The sequence below is a fragment of the Crocodylus siamensis genome, chromosome 6 (assembly GCF_052110815.1).
Source record: "Crocodylus siamensis isolate JL-2025a chromosome 6, ASM5211081v1, whole genome shotgun sequence".
Lineage (NCBI taxonomy): Eukaryota > Metazoa > Chordata > Crocodylia > Crocodylidae > Crocodylus > Crocodylus siamensis.
The window spans coordinates 23,868,175-23,878,922 of NC_143400.1; positions in this window are offsets into that span (position 1 = coordinate 23,868,175).

Here is a 10,748-nt window from a genome sequence, read left to right on the forward strand (position 1 = left end):
AGCATCATCCCAAGGCTGTTGGAGATCCCCTCTGGAGGCAGGCTGTTCCTCGCTCGTGAGTTATGGGGGAGAGAGAGCCAGTTTCAGATGGTCATGCTCCTCTCTAAGTCTGAGTCCCCAGCATGGCTGCTGCCCCCTCCTCCTGGGCAGCCTTAACTTATATAGCCCCTGTGACCTCATTCACCTGGTTCAGTGAAGGCCAGCTCCGGTTGGCTGTCGGCCAACCAATTTGAAATACATTGCTAGTTGCCGGGCAGACTCCAGCTCCCCAGGTAGATGCCCCTCACCCGGGTGGCTGATGCCAGTCACGTGGGCAGAGGGAGCAGGTTTCCCCCTCCCTCAGGACTGCAGCCAGCTCAGGTTACCTAAAGAGAGAGGCTGAGGGTGTGTCTCCTCTGCTGGGCCCATCCTCATCACATGGTCACAGGGCAGATTTTGGGGAGAAACAAAGGTGGCTTCCTGCCACAACCACCAGTTGGTAGGATTCAGTATTCAGCGAAAGGTGGGAAAGAGAACTAGCAGGGCAGAAGTACTAGACTTCCAGACGGCCAACTTCAACGAGCTCAGGAGATGAGTCAGAGCGGGCCTGAGGGGTAATAACATCGGCGAGCTGGGACTCCGGGAAGGGTGGGAGTTCCTCAGGGGACTGGTCCTGCAGGCACAGAGGGGCACCCTCCCAGTACACATAAAAGGAGGCAAGAGAGCCAAGAAACTACGGCTGTGCAAAGCTGCAGATCGCAATTCAATTTGGAGATGATTCTGACTGATTCACAGAATCATAGACTCATAGAGGTCGGGTCGAAGGGACCTTGCAGATCTTCAAGCCCGTTCCCCCGCCCGGGCGGGAGAAAAGACTGGACTCAAATGAGTCCAGCCGGGTAGGCATCAAGCCTCTTCTTAAAGCCCCCCAGGGCAGGAGCCAGCACCGCTTTTCTTGGAAGCTGGTTTCAGTTCCTAGCCGCCCTGACCGTGAAGTAGTGCTTGCGGATGTCCAATCTAAACCTCCTCTCTAATAATTTGTGTCCATTGTTCCTTGTCATGCCGGGGGGCGCTCGGGGAAACAGCGTCTCCCCCAAACCCTTCTGGTCCCCCCTAGTAAGTTTATAGACAGTCACCAGGTCCCCCCCCAGCCTTCTCTTGTGAAGGCTGAGCCCATGTAGCTGGTTCATAATACTCAATAATTCTCTGAGGAGGCCACTCATCCTTCTTCTACTTTTGGGAGTTACTCTGTGTCAAATTTACATCAATACTTCTCTTGGTTTTTTTCCAATCATCATACAAAGAGACTCCTAGCTTATTTTTAACCTCAGACGGTAGCAAAAGGAAAGCTGGTACAATTACTCCCATATAGCAAGTTCCTGTCCACCCTTGTGGTAGTATTGTATAGGCTCGTCGTTCGCAAATTCAATAGTATCCTTTTAAGGCCCTATTTTTTCTATTAGTGGCATTTGAAGGGGCCTAACCATAGGGCATCTCAGGAAACCTCAAGCCTCCTTCTGGACTCAAAGGACCAGCGACTGCGTGGCCTCCTTTCATGGAACATTCCCATAGCCCATTCTGGTTCTTGTCTGTACAATCTGTCCGATCATCACTTTGATTTGTGGCACTCCAATACTTATTAAACCATATAATTGTTCCATTAGGATGCTGCTACACTAGCCGATTATACCCTGGGCTATTAGGATAATAAAGCTGTTTTAATTTTGTAAGGTTTATCTATCTTACTTTTAAAGTCCATATGTAACGGCTGTGTCTCAGCCTTTTTCCTGTACCATTATTACTGATGCAATACTTTCCCAATGTCACTTGGGAAAGTTTCTAACTGTGGTTCTCATTTTATTTTTGACTAGTACTCTTAACATCTGCCTTACTACTTACTAGCCACTTCGGGGCCAAAGGAAAAGCCCTTTAAGGCCACTGGCCTCCGGCCTTCTGGAGCCCCCCACAGGCCCAGCAGTTGGTAAGATTAAAAGTACTTGCAATTCTTTTCATTATGTTAACATATAAATTTGTCCCTGGGGAAACAATTGGGGAAAGCGGGGGCATAGGCCAGCGGCTAAGGCTACGCAATCCTGCTTTTTTCGTTATGCAGATAACAACAAGGCACATTAAGATTCCCACCATATTTTCCTTTTTATGAGATCAAACACAGCCTAAATGTTTCTTTTTTACTTTCTTATCTAATTTTCTGAACTTTGATTAAGCCGTCTCAGGCGCACTTGGACATCACCAGTAGGTTCACAGCCCCACTTGCTGGCTTCTTGTTCTGAAGACGACTCAGCTTCCGGAGTGAGTTTGTTTTGGGAGTTGATGTCCTCTGACGCTTGTGGATGTTGTTTCACATGGGTATGGTGTATCCAACGGTCATGGCCAGCAATCTTTACAACGGTGTGGGTTGTTAGAAGTACCTGGAAAGGGCCACTCCACCTCTCAGTCAAAGGTTTCTTTTTCCACCGTTGTACCAAGACCCAGTCTCCCGGGGAGAAGTCATGTACCGGTACGTCTAAAGGCAGGCGCTGAAAGGAGGCTGCATACTTGTGAAGAGAAGACAAGACAGACTGCAAAGCAATAACGTACATATGAAGCTCGCTATTACCTAATTTAAAAGTTACATTTTCTTGTATCCCAGGGGGTAAGACTCGAGGGGGCTTGCCAAATATAATTTTATATGGGGTCAATTTAAGGCCCCGTCGGGGAGTGTTTTGAATGCAAGTAAGAGCGAGCGGCAATGCTTGAGGCCACTTAAGACGTGTCTCAATACAGATTTTGGTGAGCAGAGTCTTTAAAGTCCTATTCATGCATTCCACTTGTCCTGAACTCTGTGGTTTCCATGGTGTGTGTAGTTTCCAAGTAACCTTGAGAGTTTGCGCAGCTTCTTGAATTACTTTTCCCACGAAGTGTTGTCCTTGATCCGACTCAATGGACTCAGGCAGGGAATACCGTGGAATGATTTCCTGCAACAAATACTTTACTACTGTAGCCGCAGTGGCAGTCCTGGTGGGCCAGGCCTCGACCCAACCAGAGAGCTGGTCTACCATGACAAGTAAAAACTCGTGATGTCCGGACCGTGGGAGCTTGGCAAAATTGATCTGCCATGCTTGTCCAGGGTATGCTGCCCAGGGTCTACCTCCCATTGGCACAGGGGATTTTCTTCGAGGGTTTACTTTCTGGCATGTGATGCACTTGGTAGCAATGCGCTGAGCTTCTACATATAGCCCTGGGGCTACTGCTTGGCAGATCACTAGATCACCCATGGCCAAGCCTCCCATATGGGTTCTTGCATGGAGCTGTTGCAGCACCTCCCGAAGCAATGGCCTGGGTATCATGACTTTTTCTCCTGGTACTATCCACCACCCTTGGGAGTTCTTTTCTGCACAAGCTTTCTGTGCAAATTTATCTTCTTCAGGGGAATACTGTGGGACTAAATCCTGGACGTATGGCCATATGGCATGGGACATGGCCTGTCTGGATACCTCCTTCGCTTCTTCCCCAATAAATGCGGCTTTCTTTGCTGCCGCATCAGCCTTTGCATTTCCAAGCTTATGCTTTTCCTCAGCAGCCTTCCCATGGGTCTGCACATGAATGACTGCTACCTCTTTAGGCTGGTGGAGTGCCTCTAGTAGCTTGATAATCTGGGGGCCATAAGCAATCTTATTCCCAGAGGCCGTAATGAAACCCCTTTCTTTCCACAATAGTTCGTGCGTATGGACTGTAGAAAAAGCATAGCGAGAGTCAGTGTATATATTAACCCGCTGGTCTGTCCCCAGCTGTAATGCTCGGGTGAGCGCAGTGAGTTCCGCGGCTTGTGCCGACCATGAGCTCGGCAATGACTTCTTCCATACTACCTTATCCAAGGTTACCACTGCACATCCTGTTCATTTTTTTCCATCGACGACAGAGCTGGAGCTGTCTATGAAGTATTCAACATCTGGGCCTTCAATTGGATCCTTAGCAAGATCAGGTCGCACCTGCGTGGTTTGGTTCAGGACCTCAAGGCAGTCATGCGTCGGTTTCCCTGACTCCGGCAGCAAGGTTGCAGGGTTTAAAGCTGTAGTATGTTTGAAAGTAAGTCCTGGATTAGAGAGCAAAAATATCTCATATCGTGATTGTCTGGAGGGGTTAAGAAATTTCCCTCCCTCAGTCCCTAGGATCTGGGGAACTCCATGAGGAGTGAGTATTTCCATATTTGCACCCATGACTATCTTCTGGGCTTTTTCAACAACCACTGCTGTGGCTGCCACAGCCCGAAGACAGGCTGGCCACCCGAGTGCAACTGGATCTAGAACCTTTGAGTAATATCCCACGGGTCTCCAGGTCAGGCCCGATGGCTGTGTTAGCACCTCTGATGCAACTCCTCGATTCTCATGAACATACAGTCGATATGGCTTTTTACTATTTGGGATGGCCAGGGCAGGGGGCTGGATTAATGCTGCCTTAAGCAGATTAAAGGCATGCTGCATTTCTTTATTTCATTTCCATTTAGTGAGACTCTCCTTAGTCAGGGATTCGTACAGTGGTCTAGCCTTCCCACCGTAATCTGGTATCCATAGTCAACAGAACCCAGTTATCCCTAGGAATGCCCGCAGCTCCTTGGGTGACTTAGGTGGGGTTAGACCTTGAATCGCCTGTATGCGATCTGCACTCAGGGCTCTGACTCCTTTTGAGAGCTTATATCCCAAAAATGTGACTTCAGGCTGACATATTTGGGCTTTCTCTCTAGAGACTTTATATCCTTTTTTTCCCAGAGTGTTTAGGAGTGACCTGGTGGCTTCCTCGCAGAGCTGCAAGTTTGGGCTTGCAACTAGCAGGTCATCCACATACTGGAGGAGAGTCACTGCGGGGTGTGATCCTTTCCACTTCTCCAAGTCTTTCTGAAGGGCAAGTTCGAAAATATGGGGGGCTGCTACGAATTCTTGTGGGAGAACTGTCCACATGAGTTGGGCTTTATGGAAGGTGTCTGGATCCTCCCATTCAAAAGCAAACAATTTTTGACTTTCTCGGTGAAGGGGAATAGAGAAGAAAGCATCTTTCAAATCTAGCACTGAAAATATTTCAGCTTCCCCCGATACTTGTGTCAAAATCGTGTGAGGGTTCGGGACTACAGGATGGTCTGAAAGGACCTTCTTATTTACTGCCCGTAGGTCTTGGACCAGTCTGTATGAGACCCCGTCTGCCTTCGGCACTCCAGGAATGGGGGTGTTATAGGGTGAGGACCCTTCCACTAGCCATCCGCACCTCTTGTATTTCTCTATTAACGGCTTGAGTCCAGCTCTGGCCGCTCGGCTGAGTGGATACTGCTTTACCCGAACGGGCCCCTCCCCATCCTTAAGTACGATTCTTACCGGGGAGACGGACTTAGCTCGCGCAGGGGTTCCATCAGCCCATACCGAGGGGTCTACTCCAGTCATGTAATCTTTTGGACTTACTGCAGGGCGTCGGTCCTCCAGGAGAGCCATCTGATAGTTCGAGCTCTGCTTGACAGGTAGCTGGACCACCATCTGATCGTCTCTGAAAAAGATCTCAGCTTGCAATTTTGTGAGTAAGTCCCGCCCAAGGAGTGCAACTGGGCAACTTGGAGAATACACAAAGGAGTGCTCGAGCAAATGGTCCCCCACTTTGGTGAGGAGTGGTTTACAAACAGGGAGTCGGGATTGCGTTTTCTCAATCCCTTCCACAAGTACATGCTGTTCACTAGTTCCTGCACAGGGGTTTTTTTCTGGAATCATCGAAAATGTAGCCCCAGTATCCACCAAGGCTTTAAAGTTTTTGCCACCAACCCTAATGGTTACCATGGGATCTTCTCGGGCTCCAACCCGAAGGGTAGTGGTCTTAGATCCCCGTCCCCTTCATTCTGAATCCTCACCCTTTTCTTCTGCCTGCATGAGGTGACCTCTTGGTTTCCTCTCTCTCTTCTCCTTCAACTTCGGGCATTCCCTCTTCCAGTGTCCTTTCTCTTTGCAATGAGCACAAACGTCTGTTCCCACTCTTTCTTCTTTTCCCTTCTGTATTCCAGCCTTTCCAGGGTTACCTCCAGTTATAGCAGCTGCTAGTGCTGCCATCTGTCGCTGAGCCTTTTTATCCTCCTTGCGCTCTTGCACTTGCTCACGATTCCCATACACCTTATATGCAATTTCCACCAGCTCTGAAATCGGTTTCCCAGCACCTCCCTCAGTTTTTTGTAACTTCTTAAGGATATCAGCAGCAGATTGACCAATAAACATAAGATTTACCATGCGTTGATTATCTGGGGCTTCTGGATCTAGATCCGAAAACCTGCGAAACGCCTCATACAGCCTCCCAAGGAAAGCTGAGGAATTCTCCTTTCTTCCTTGTCTTACTTCATACAACTTAGACAGATTGGTAACCTGAGGCACTGCCTTTCCCATTGCTTCCACTATAATTCCTAGATACCGTGCACTCAGCTCTCTTCCCTCTGCAGTATGATTATCCCATCTCGGCTCTTCTACAGGGCAGGTATCATGCAGAGTACGACCAGCAGCACCCTTTGACTCAACTCTGGCTGCTGCAATACGTTCTGCTGTTCCCAACACTAATCTCCTCTCCTCCGGGGTTAGGAGGGTCTGGAGCATCATCTGGACATCAGCCCAAGTGGGTCGATGAGTCTGCCCAATAGATCGAAACAGGTCCCTCATCTTTTCAGGGTCTTCACGAAAAGAGGGGCTCTGATTCTTCCAGTTAAATAAATCTGAAGTGCTAAATGGGGTGTAGACAAAAGTTGCATTGCCTCCTTCCCCAATAACCTCTTGCATCGGGCAGTTCAGCACCGGCTGTGACTCTACAGGCTTGCGCAAGTAATAACCCTTATTCCCCGATTCAGGTGGGGCACTTGGCTGAGGCTCACGCTCTAAATCATTAGGTATGCTTTGATACGTTGGTGGTGGTCTCCCTAAGGGAGAGGGCGGTGGTGCAGAGGGACTGGATCCTGAGGAGGCATCTGACTCATCTTCGCTACCTGACAGGGCAACCGGAGCGCGGGTCCGGTACTCAGCCAATTCAGAATCTCCCCCCCCATTAGACTCAGGGAGTACAGGCGGCCCCCTCCGCCGAGTCTTTTCCTTAACAACCATTACATGAGACTTTGCTAAGTAATTTTTAATCCAAGGTGGCTGATTTTGAACCACCCACAACCAACAATCAATATAAGGAAACTGATTTCAATACCTATTCTGCATAACAATTTCATGGAGAGCTATTACTTCTTTTAGCACAAAGGATCCTTTCGGGGTCCAGTGGACCCCAAATGTTGGCCACTCGAGTTGACAAAACTTAATTAAATCACCTTTTTTCATTTTTACTTCGTAATTGGCCGGCTTTGCAAATTTATTAAAATGACGTAATAAGAACTTTAGAGGGGTATCAGTGAAGTTTTCTACACGAGAGCGACTCATACCCATTTTGCCTACAAGAGTGCACCCAAGGCACACCAAATACCAAAAGATCTTTGTAACAGAAGGTTTACGATGACAACTGAGCTAAAAGTTCCCCAGCGATCGTTTACCACCCCCGTTTTGGATCCAGAACCAAATTGGGCAAAGGGAATTTGTATACTTACTTAGATACCCCAGAGATCTCGATCCAAATCCCAAAATGTGTACCTGAAGACTCCAAAAACAAAATTTGCATAGGAGCCCTTAGTGTCCAGGATGTCCCGAGTCACGTCTCAAGCCCCCTCCGGGCGAGCCCAAAAGGGCTCGGTGCGCACTCCCCGTGGTGGCAGAAACGATGCGCCGATGGACTCCGGGGTCGTCCAAAGAAGCCCCACGTTGGGCGCCAATTATTGATGTAAAAATCACGGTTCGTTTCTTTGGAGGCTCATGAATAATAATTCTTTAGGCACACATTGTTGGTAACACAAAAGGTATATATTTGCAAATAGGGTCAGAGAGAGAAGACAAAAGACCACGCTCTCTGCCCGCGGGGAACACTTCTCAGCAGGCTTTTATTCTCTCTCTCCTGAGCACGTGTACAGAAGCAGGAACTCTTACAACTCATTTCCGGTTCATACAAACATATATGAAATGACGTCACGTCATCCATCGCATGTGCATTATAATTAACTACTTAAGTATGCGGGGCGGATAGGCTTATATGTATTAGCTAATTGCGCTTGCTCAGAAAGTACTTCAGGTTACAAAAAGTTCAAACCCAAGGACAGGATCATTAAAGATGGCAATTACTCTTATCTTGCCTGAGAAGTGTAGGGGGCATGAAAGGAAGTGTGATTTAGTGTAACAAAGAGATAGTAAATTTGCAGAACAAAGAGAGAGTGATACCTTAATACAAAGAGCCTTTAGTAGCTTCTTCTCCAACCTCTCTCTCCCACCAGGGAGAGCTGACAGCTGTGCTGTTCTAACAACACTATTGATGAGAGCTGGCAGCTGTGCTGTTCTAACAACACTATTGATAATGCATTTTCAATAATATTTCTAACAATTTCTCCGAGTGCTCTTCCACTCACAGTGTCTGGGCGGGGACAGAGAAGCAGCGTAAAAGCCTCTGTCTGCAGCTTCTCCGTCCCTTTGCTGAGCAGTTTCTGCCTGAGCAAGAGCGTCTGACAGGCTCTGCGGCTGCCGGCTCGCTTCCTAGGCAGCGGCCTGCTCCGTTGTGCTGCTAGAAAGGATTGGATAGGGTACAGCTTAGTTTATCTTAGTACTTAATACTTCTCCAATTCATGTCTTTCAGTTTATATTTGTTCTCTTTTTTTTCGCAATACTTTTAAAAAAGAAAGCTCGGTGTTTTCCCTGGCAGTGTGACCCATCACTGTGCAAGGAAGCACACAGTCCACATACACACGCACACACACGTAGAAGTCAAATATTCATAGAAGAAGAGCTTCAGAGTCAGATTATATATAGTTACTAATATTATTATCGTAAGTTTACATAGAGACTGAAGACAACCCCAAAGTCAGATGGAGATTGAGATTGAGACCAGCTCAAAACTCGGGGTTTTAAAAGAAGGAGGTATGTCATTTTACGTACAAATTACAAGACAGAAGAAGAACAAGCAGTACAGTAGTAGGCACACATTCACATTACAGCACATCACAGAAGCAGACAAAATATGTAGTTATTAATAATCAAAGCAGAGTCCAGTGGAAACACACAACACAAAAGGAGTGAGACACAGACACACACCTTTTGCGGCACTGGAAAGGTTAATATGAAGCGTGCTGGAAAGGCAGGTGCCAGGTCTCCTGGCAGGGGGGCAGACCGGGTAGGGGAAGAGACAGAGCTGCAAGTTGCACCCCCCCACTACTGCCCCAAACATAGACACATCCTCTTCCCTGGCAGCCACGAGGCTTCTGCTGCAGGTGGGAGCCAGGAGGCGGGAGTGGTACCTGCACGTGACATCCCTGCCCCTGCACCACCTCCCCTAACTCCAGAAATGGGCACCAGCAGCAGAATCACTGTCTGCTCCAATGTCACCTCCCAGCATGAGCCTCCCACTGCCAGAGGAGGAGCTGGAGCTGGAACCAGGGGACCTGAGTGCCTTTGCTCCAGCAATTCTGGGGCCCGAGGGGACTCGGAGGTTGTGCTCCACACCCCTCAAAGTTCCCTTAGACCCAGGTCTCCTTCTCCGGAAAGCAGCACCTTGGAGGAGGCTGAGGTCGTGGGGGCTCAGGCAAGTGGCTCAGGTGAGGGAGCTCCTCCTGCTGTTGTGGCCCAGCATGCTGAGGAGGGGGATAAGGCAGCATCCCCACCCTCAACCCAGAAGCAGGTGAGTAGCATAGTGTGGGAGCATTTTAAGCTAGGAGATGCTCCCAGGTTTGCTATCCGCCAGCACTGCCGAAGGCAGATCTGCCAGATGAAGGACGTGAAACACTTTGCCACCACAGTGATGCTGTTGCATTTCAAGAGGCAGCACCCCCTTGCCATTCTTTCTGCTCAGCCTGGCGCCAGTGTGGATGTGCCCAAAGGGAAGTCCCCTGCTCACTCCAAAGTCCCCTTCCCCCAAAGGAGAGGCAGGCCACCCTGGAACGATGGGGGAAAGTTGGACAGAAAGTGGGGCAAGTTGTAAAGGCGAGTGAGATCACACAGACCACTGGGGCGATGCTTGCTCTGGAGAGCCAGCCTTTATCCCTGGTTGAGTGCCCAGGGTTCAGGTGGCTTGTAGCACTCCCAGAATCACCACTGGCACCCGCACCAGCCACTGCCAATGTGGGCCAAGGGCATGGCTTCAATGCTGGGGTCCAAATGCACCAGACCCCAGCCTCGGGCAGGTAGCGCCGAGGCTTCGGTGGCCACCTAGCTTGCCAAGGATGCGGAACCACTGGACCGTGACCCCCTGGCCTACATCTCCTGGGTGAGCCATCTCCTCATTCTGCCAAGAGCCCTCAGCTGCTTCAGGGCTCTCTCAACTGTTGGGCCGCTCTAGGCCCTGTCCTCTGCCCCATGCACCATATGTGTTTCTTGGTCCTCCGTGTACTGACCTGCATATCGTGCACCTGGTCTCATGCCAGGGTGGAAGACATGAGCTGCCATGTAAAGCTCCAGGGTCTCAGTCCACTCCTGGACCCTCCATGCACTGACCTGTGCAATGCTTGCCCTGCCTTATGAAGCAGGGGTTGGGGACCTGAGCCTCATCGTGCGTCTCCAGGGTCTCGGTCTGCTCCGGGAGACTCCATCCACTGACTGTGCTCTGGATAGGCCGAGCTCCTAAATGCCTACCTCACATCCATGTTCCAATGGGATCTGTTCACCTGTTCAGGGACCCAGGGAATATGC